Source organism: Loxodonta africana, chromosome 11 (genome assembly GCF_030014295.1).
Source record: "Loxodonta africana isolate mLoxAfr1 chromosome 11, mLoxAfr1.hap2, whole genome shotgun sequence".
Lineage (NCBI taxonomy): Eukaryota > Metazoa > Chordata > Mammalia > Proboscidea > Elephantidae > Loxodonta > Loxodonta africana.
In genome coordinates, this window is record NC_087352.1 from 22,637,196 (window position 1) to 22,645,948 (window position 8,753).

At 42.1% G+C, this 8,753-nt stretch overlaps 1 pseudogene; it reads left to right on the plus strand.

The window, feature by feature from the left end:
- The first annotated feature begins 980 nt into the window (after positions 1-980).
- Positions 981-8,753, plus strand: LOC104845570 (zinc finger protein 331-like; annotated as a pseudogene).

Below are 8,753 nucleotides of genomic sequence, written 5' to 3' on the forward strand. Positions count from 1 at the left end.
TTGAATCAAGTCATAGGTAAAAAACAGCTCAGTGGGTTCGTATTCCACCTAAAATACAATGTAATCCTTCTAGGCTATAAATAAATGTGATTCATTGTGTCTTCTATGTCCCTGGTCTTTATAACAGTGCCTGGCATAGTCATTCAGTTAATATTTGTTGAATAAATAAATCAATTAATCAGTAAAGAAAGACGCTGATTTCATAGATCTTACATTCTAGTTGTCGTCTCGATGTCCAAGGTTCACCTGACCCAAGCCGTGGTCTTTTCAGTTGCCTCATGTGCATGTGAAAGCTCTACAATGCAAAAGGAAGACAGAAGAATTGATGGATTTGAATTATGGGGTTGGTGAAGAATATTGAATATACCATGGACTGCAAGAAGAATGAACAAATCAATTTTGGAGGAAGTACAACCAGAAAGTGCCTTAGAAGTGAGGATGGTGAGACTTTGTCTTGCTTACTGTGATGGTTAAGTTTGTGTGTCAACTTGGCTGGGTGATGATTCTCAGTGGTTTGATAGTTATATGATATTGTGATCACTTACATGATGAGATTTGATATTATGTGATCACCTCCATGATGGGATCTGCTGTGAGTAGCCAGTCAGTTGAAAGGGAGTTTCCTTGGCTGTGTAGCCTGCATTGAGTGTAACTGGATATTCTGGCCAGGCTTGTGGCTTTTGCTTGTTCTGGATTCTGCAGCTGGCTCCTGTTCAACTGACTTCCGGTTCTTGGGACTTGAGTTAGCAGCTTACCTTTGGTCTTGCCTGCCAATCTTGGTATTCCTCAATCTTCCCAGCCCCTGTGGCTACATCAATCAGGAGAAGCCTCTATCCTGACCCACGGATTTGGGATGTTCCAGCCTCAACAACCAAGTGAGTCATTTCCTTGATATAAATATTTATTTATTTATACACTTTACTGGTTTTGCTTCTCTGGAGAACCCAGCCTAAGACACTTACTTTGGCCATGCTATCAGGATGGACCAATACCTGGAGATGGACATCATGCTTGGTAAAGTGTAAGGTCAGCAAAAACGAGGGAAACCAACCATGAGATGGATTGACACAAAAGCCACAACCACGGGCTCAACATATCAATGATCATGAAGATGGCACAAAACCAGGGAACATTTCTGTTGTGTTATATGTAAGGTTGCCTTGAGACGGAGCTGACTCAGTTTCAATGGGATTGGTTTGGTTTTTTAGGTCAGTGGGATCTGGATGGATAAACACACCCTACTCAGTTTGGAGAAGAAACCACATCCTGAGGCATTTTACGGTCAAAGGCTGAAGGATTATTTAGAGAAGAGGGTTGACAATGCCATTTGGATTACTGGGCTTGAACTATTGATTCCAGTGGGCCTAGGGGAGTAGTTTACAGGTAGAGAGAGCTAGGGGATTAACTCAAATTTATAAAGCCTTTAGAACTATAAGGAGATTAGAGAGTGATCAAGGAAAGGATAAGATTAAACATACGTTGCCTTAGAGTTGATTTCAACTCATGGAATCCCATGAGTTACGTAGTAGAACTGAGCTTCATGGGGTTTTCTTGGCTGTAATATTTACTGAAGCAGATAACCAGGCCTTTCTTGTGTTAGTGGAGGCAGACCCCAACCCTAATGAGGTTGACTGGAGCACACTGGAGGGAAAAAACAAGCAGCTGTGTATCAATACAGCTGGAGGACCAATAAGAAGTTATCTGGTAAGCCAAAAAACCAAACCCAGTGCTGTTAAGTTGATTCTGACTCATGGCAACCCTGTTCTGCAGAGTAGAACTGAGCTCCATAGAGTTTTCTTGACTGTAATCTTTTTTTAATTTTTATTGTACTATAAGTGAAAGTTTACAAATCAAGTCAGTCTCTCATGCAAAAACGATGCACACCTTGCTACATACTCCCAATTGCTCTCCCCCTAATGAGACAGCCCGCTCCCTCCCACCACTCATCTTTTCGTGTCCATTTTGCCAACTTCTAAGCCCCTCTGCCCTCTCATCTCCCCTCTAGGGAGGAGATGCCAACATAGTCTGAAGTGTCCACCTGATCCAAGAAGCTCACTCCTCACCAGCATCCCTCTCCATCCCATTGTCCAGTCCAATCCCTGTCTGAAGAGTTGGCTTTGGGAATGGTTCCTGTCTTGGGCTAACAGAAGGTGTGGGGACCACCGGGGTCATTCTAGTCTCAGTCAGACCATTAAGTCTGGCTTTTTTAATGAGAATTTGGGGTCTGCATCCCACTGCTCTCCTGTTCCCTCAGGGATTCTCTGTCCTTTTCCCTGTCAGGGCAGTCATGGGTTGTAGCCAGGCACCATCTAGTTGTTCTGGCCTCAGGCTGATGTAGTCTCTGGCTTATGTGGCCCTTTCTTTGACTGTAATCTTTATGGAAACAGATTGCCAGGCCTTTCTTCGGAGGTGCCACTGGTTGAATCAACCTCTCTATTAGTTAACGGCCCACCACAAACCATTTGCACTATCCAGGGAACTTATGATAAGATTAACCCCATTGATCTTTTGGGCTTGGTGGCCAGCTTCCTTCCTGGAATTGGTCTCCTAAGTAGACAGGGAGTGATGCTCTCAAAAGATGTCAGAAGTCCTCATTACAGTTTACTCCCCAGGCCCCAAAGCTGAGAACTCAGGACACCAACTTGATCCTTCCAACAATGGTGACTGACCTAGGAGCTTCCAACCCTATCTGGGTACTGTTGTTGTTAGGTGCCATTGACTCAGTTCCAACTCATAATGAGCAACACAGAAGGAAACGTTGCCTGGCTCTGGGCCATCCTTACAGTAGTAGGTATGTTTGAGCCCATTGTTGGTGCCACTGTGTCAATCCATTTCATTGAGGGTCTTCCTCTTTTTTGCTGACCCTCAACTTTACCAAGCATGATGTCCTTTTCCAGAGATTGGTCCCTCCTGATAACATGTTCAAAGTAAGTGAGATAAAGTCTTACCATCCTTGCTTCTAAGGAGTATTCTGGCTGCACTTCTTCCAAGACACATTTGTTCATTCTTCTGGCACTGTTATGTGCCATCAAGTTGACTATGACTCATAGCAACCCTACAGGACAGAGTAGTACTGCCCCATAGGGTTTCCTAGGTTGAAGTCTTTACAGGAGCAGATCACCAGGTCTTTTCTCCCAAGGAGCAGCTGATAAACTCACACTGCAGACCTTTTGGTAAACAGCAATGCTCTTAACCACTGAGTCACCAGGGCTCATTCTTCTGGCACTAGAACCACCTAAAGATTGGGTGGTTGGCCCCATCCAGACATTCATCTTGATCAACCCTAGCATGGGAGCCCAGGCATTTTAACTCCCTAGAGAATTATAATGAATAGCCATGTTTGGAAACCACCACAAAGAGTCAGAGATTTAGTTCATTTATGTCTTCTTTTCTCACCCTCAACCTGTAGGCTAATCCTTGAGGTATGCTTTCTCACATTCAGGTGCGCTCTGCTGAGAACATTTAATTTAAAAAGTTTAGTGAGGTCTCTCAAAAGAGGAGGGGTGCGAGCTATCTGAGGAGATCTTGGAATGCAGAGTTTATCTTTTTTTTCCTGTGGTAAAATATAAAAAAACATTTGCTGGTTCAACCATTTTTACGTGTACAATTCAGTGATGTTAATTATATTCACCATGTTGTTCAGCCGTCACCACTATCCATATCCATTTTTTTAACTCGCCTTTAACAGAAACTCAGTGCTGCTTGAGCAATAACTTCCCTTTCCCTTTCTTTGCATTTGTCCATTCTAGACATTTCTGATATTTAAGTGGGATCATCCAGTAATTGTCCTTTTGGTTCTGACTTATTTCACTCAGCATAATGTTTTCAGTGTTCATCCATGTTGTAACATGTATCAGGACTTCATTTCTCTTTAGGGCTGAAAAATATTCTGTTGTATGGATATACCACCATTCGTCCATCTACCTGTTGATGGGCACTTAGATTGTTTCACCTCTTGGCTATTGTGAGTAGGGCTGCAATGAGCATTGGTGTTCAAGTAATCCGTTTGACTCCCTGTTTTCCCTTAAAGGGAATAAGATGCTGTAGGAATCCATGGTTGCTGAGAATTTATGGGAGAGACACTTACCAGGCTTTTGCTCCTAAACAGGCAAAAAACTTGAATTATTTTATCTATTAAAAAAAAAAATTTTTTTTTTTTTTATTGCCTGACATGTTTGATAATTAAGAATTCCACAGGGTGTAGGTGGTTTTCTCTGCAGCAGTAGCGTTCTTAACGTTGTTGTTGTTAGCTGCTGTCCACTCAGCCATGACTCATGGCAGCCTTATGTAGAACAGAATGAAATGTTACCCAGTCCTGGATCATTGTCATGATTCTTCCAACCTAGGAGGCTTATCTTCCAGCACAGTTTATATGGATTGAATTGTGCCCCTCAAAAATGTGTGTTAACTTGGCTAGACCATGGTTCCCAGTATTGTGTGGTTGTCCGCCATTTTGTAATCTGATGTGATTATCCTATGTGTTGAAATCCTAATCTCTATGATGTTAATGGGACAGGATTAGAGGTAGTTATGTTAATGAGGCAGAACTCAATCTATATGATTAAGTTGTATCTTGAGTCAGTCTCTTTTGAGATATAAAACAGAATTGAGCAAAGAGGATAGGGACCTCATTACTACCAAATCAGAAGAGCCAGGAGCAGAGCACATCCTTTGGACCTGGAGTCCCTGCACTGAGAAGCCCCTAGACCGAGGGAAGACAGACAGAGAAACCCTTCCCTGGCACCCTGAATTTGGATTTTTAGCCTCCTAGACTGCGAGAGAATAAATTTCTATTTGTTAAAGCCATCTACTTTTGGTATTTCTGTTATAGCAGCACTAGATAACCCAAGGGTCGGCAGTTCAAATCTGCCAGGCGCTCCTTGGAAACTCTACGGGGCAGTTCTACTCTGTCCTATGGGGTCACTATAAGTCGGAATCGACTCGACGGCACTGGGTTAGATAACTAAGACAACTATATTGGACAATAGTCTGTTTTGATCTATCAGATTTTCATGGGATAACTTTCAGAAGTAGATCATCAAGCTTTTCTTCCTAGTTTTTCAGTCTGGAAGTTCTGCTGAAATCCGTACATCATGAGTGACCATGCTGGTATTTGAAGTACCAGTGGCATAGCTTCCGGCATCACAGCAACACACAGACCACCACAGTACAACAAACTGACAGTCAGGTGTTAGGGGGTTCTTCAGTAGCATGTAGGGGCTCTGCCTCAGTCACATGTCCTGACTGCCCTCTACCCACATCACAGCGCTCTGCCTAATCACTATATTCACTTCTGCTCACAGGTTAGCCCTTCCTCCTGTTTCTTTCATCTTGAAACTGTTTCCTTTCACCTCCTCAGTATTATGTGGGTGTGTATTTTCAGGGTTTGGTGACATTTGCAGAAGTGGACTTAGACTTCTCTCAGGAGGGGTGGGCGTGCCTGGACACTGCTCTGAGGGATCTGTACTGGGATGTGATGTTGGAGAACTATAGCAACCTGGTCTCCCTGGATGAGTTCCTGCCTCAAAATAAAATATGTAATGTTGTTGTTGTTATTTGTCAAGTTGATTCTGACCATTCCTGAAGCCAGGTCTTCAGACAAAGATTAGACTGGACTATAAGACATAAAATGATACTCATGAGGAGAGTACTTCTTAGGCCCAAATGGATACATGAGACTAAATGGGCAGCTCCTGTCCAGAGGTGAGATGAAAAGGCAAAAAGGGACAGGAGCTGGCTGAATGGACACGGGAAATGCATGGTGGAAAGGAGGAGTCTACTGTCACATTATAGGCAGAGCAACTAGGGTACATAACAGTGTGTGTATAAATTTTTTGTATGAGAAACTAGCTTGAACTGTAAACTTGCACTTAAAGTACAAAAAAAAAAAAAACATCAAAAAGAAACTAACTCGTGCAGTCACTTTGTAGCTAAATAACAGATTGTCTTAGAAAAATGTCACCCATAAGTACTGTGCTCCTTTAAAAAATCATCTATATACAGCCAAATAGTCAACAATTTGTTTAGAAAAGATAAGAATAGAAGGGGGCAGGGAGAATAGATTAATGGAAATGGAACAACCATAACGGAAATAATGAGAATATTCACACATTGTGATGAATGTAACTGTAAAAACGGCATAGGGTGGTGTCTGACTCATGGTGACACCATGTGTGCAGAGTAGAACTGCTCCATAGGGTTTTCAAGGCTGTGGCATTTTAGAAGCAGGTTGCCAGTCTTTCTTCCAAGGTACCTCTGGGTGGTTTGAACTGTCAGCCCTCTGGCCAATCGTTGAGTGCTTAACTGCATGCTGTCTTTTTTGTTGCTTTTGAGCTGTTACGGATTGAATTGTGTCCCCCCAAAAGTGTAGGTCAACTTGGCTAGTCCATGATTCCCAGTATTGTGTGATCAACCACCATTTTGCCATGCGATGTGCTTGTCCTATGTGTTGTAAATCCTGCCTCTGTGATCAAGGTTGGTTTATGGGCAGTTATGTTAATGAGGCAGGACTCAATCTACAAGATTAAGTTGTGTTTTAAGCCAATCTCTTTTGAGATATAAAAGATAAAAGTGAACAGAAAAACATGGGGATCTCATACCACCAAGAAAGTAGTGCCAGGAGCAGAGCATGTCCTTTGGACCTGGGGTCTCTGCGCTGAGATGTTCCTAGACCGGGAAAGATTGATGATAAAGATGTGCCCCCAGAGCCAACAGAGGGAGAAAGCCTTCCCCTGTAGCTGGTGCCCTGAATTTGGACTTCTAGCCTACTAGACTGTGAGAGAAAAAATTTCTCTTTGTTAAAGCCATCTACTTGTCCAAAGGTATGTTACAGCAGCACTAGAAAACTGACACATGACTGTTAGTCTTTTTATTCAGAATAACTTTTCATTGTATTAGCTATATATATGTCAATTTTAGAATATTAATTTTATATACAACTATACTAACTGCATATTCATATTTTTGCAGTAATTCCATATTTGGTTTTCTTGGGTCTTCTAGGTATGTCATCATATCTCCAAATTGTGCTCCTTTTTCAGGTTTATTTTTGAGGTTTACACCTCTGATTTCTTTTGCTTAATCGTGTCAGCTAACAGGAAGTAAAAGGGGCCCTGGTGGTGCAAACAGTTAAGCGCTTGGTTTCTAACTGAAAGGTTAAACCCACTCAGAGGCTCTGTTGGAGACAGACCTGGAAGCCTGCTTCTGTAAAGACTGCAGCCTAGAAAACCCTATGGGGCAGTTCTACTCTGTCACATGGGGTTGCCATGAGTCGGAGTCGAGCTGAGGGCACCTGACAACGCTAGTAGAAAGTAATAGGATAATAGTACAGTTTTCTTGTTTGACTTTAACAGAAATGCTTCCAGTGCTTTCTCATTAAGTATCGTGGTGCCAGAAGTAGAATCTACATTTCAACAAAATCCCTAGGTGATTCATATTTATTCTACTAGAGAATTTTTATTTGTACTAAAGAAGTTGTTTGTGACTAGGTTTTGTTGTTGTTTTCCTTGAAAGGAGACAAAATATGTTGTGTCTTTACAGATTTAGTGTCAATCTGTGAGACTGTTTACCCACAGAAAAGGACATTTACGAAATAGTTTTTTCCCAGTAGAATGCACATCAAAAAATAAATCCATTGGCCTTGACTAGAAGTGTATAGGTAAGTTTGAAGCACCACTGGGCCATCAAGAGGGATATTTCCATCAAATGATAATTAACTGTGAATAAATACCCACTTGACCACCTCACAAACCTCATAGTAGAATTCTTTTGAGTGTAAAGACTGTAAGAAGGCCTTTCATTGGGGCAATCAACTTATTCAACATCAGAAAATCCATATTGGTGAGAAACGTTATGAATATAAGGATTTTGAGAAGGCCTTTTGGTGGGACTCAAGCCTTGTGATTCATAGGAGAATTCACACAGGTGAGAAACCCTATGAATGTAAAGACTGTGGGAAGGCCTTTAGGCGTGGCGGTGAACTCCTCAGCATCAGAGATTTCACACTGCTCAGAAAGACTATGAATGTAAAGGCTGTAGCAAGACCTTTAGACATGTGTATAAACTCATTCAACACAAGAGAATTCATAGTGGTGAGAAACCTTATGAAGGTAAAGATTGTGGGAAGGCTTTTATTTGTGGTTCGAGCCTTGTTCAACATAAAAGAATTCATACTAGTGAAAAGCCTTTTGAATGCCAAGAATGTGGCAAGACCTTTACTCACATAAATTATCTTATTCAACATCAGAAAATTCATACTGGTGAAAAACCTCATGAGTGTAAGGAATGTGGGAAGGCCTTTCACTGGGGTTCAAGCCTTGTCAAACATGGGAGAATCCATACAGGTGAGAAGCCATATGAGTGTACAGAAGGGAAGGGTTTTAATTGTGGCCATCACCTTATTTGGAAACCCTGGTGATGTAGTGGTTAAGTGTTACGGCTGCTAACCAAAGGGGCGGCAGTTTGGATCTGCCAGGCGCTCCTAGGAGACTCTATGGGGTAGTTCTACTCTGTCCTTTCAGGTCGCTATGAGAATCAACTCGATAGCACTGGGTTTGTTTGTTTTTTTTTATCACCTTACTCAGCATGAGGAAACCCTGGTGGCGTAGTGGTTAAGTGCTATGGCTGCTAACCGAAAGGTCAGCAGTTCGAATCTACCAGGTGCTCCTTGGAAACTTTATGGGGCAGTTCTACTCTATCCTATAGGGTCGCTATGAGTCGGAATCGACTCAGTGGCAGCAGGTTTGATTTGGTTT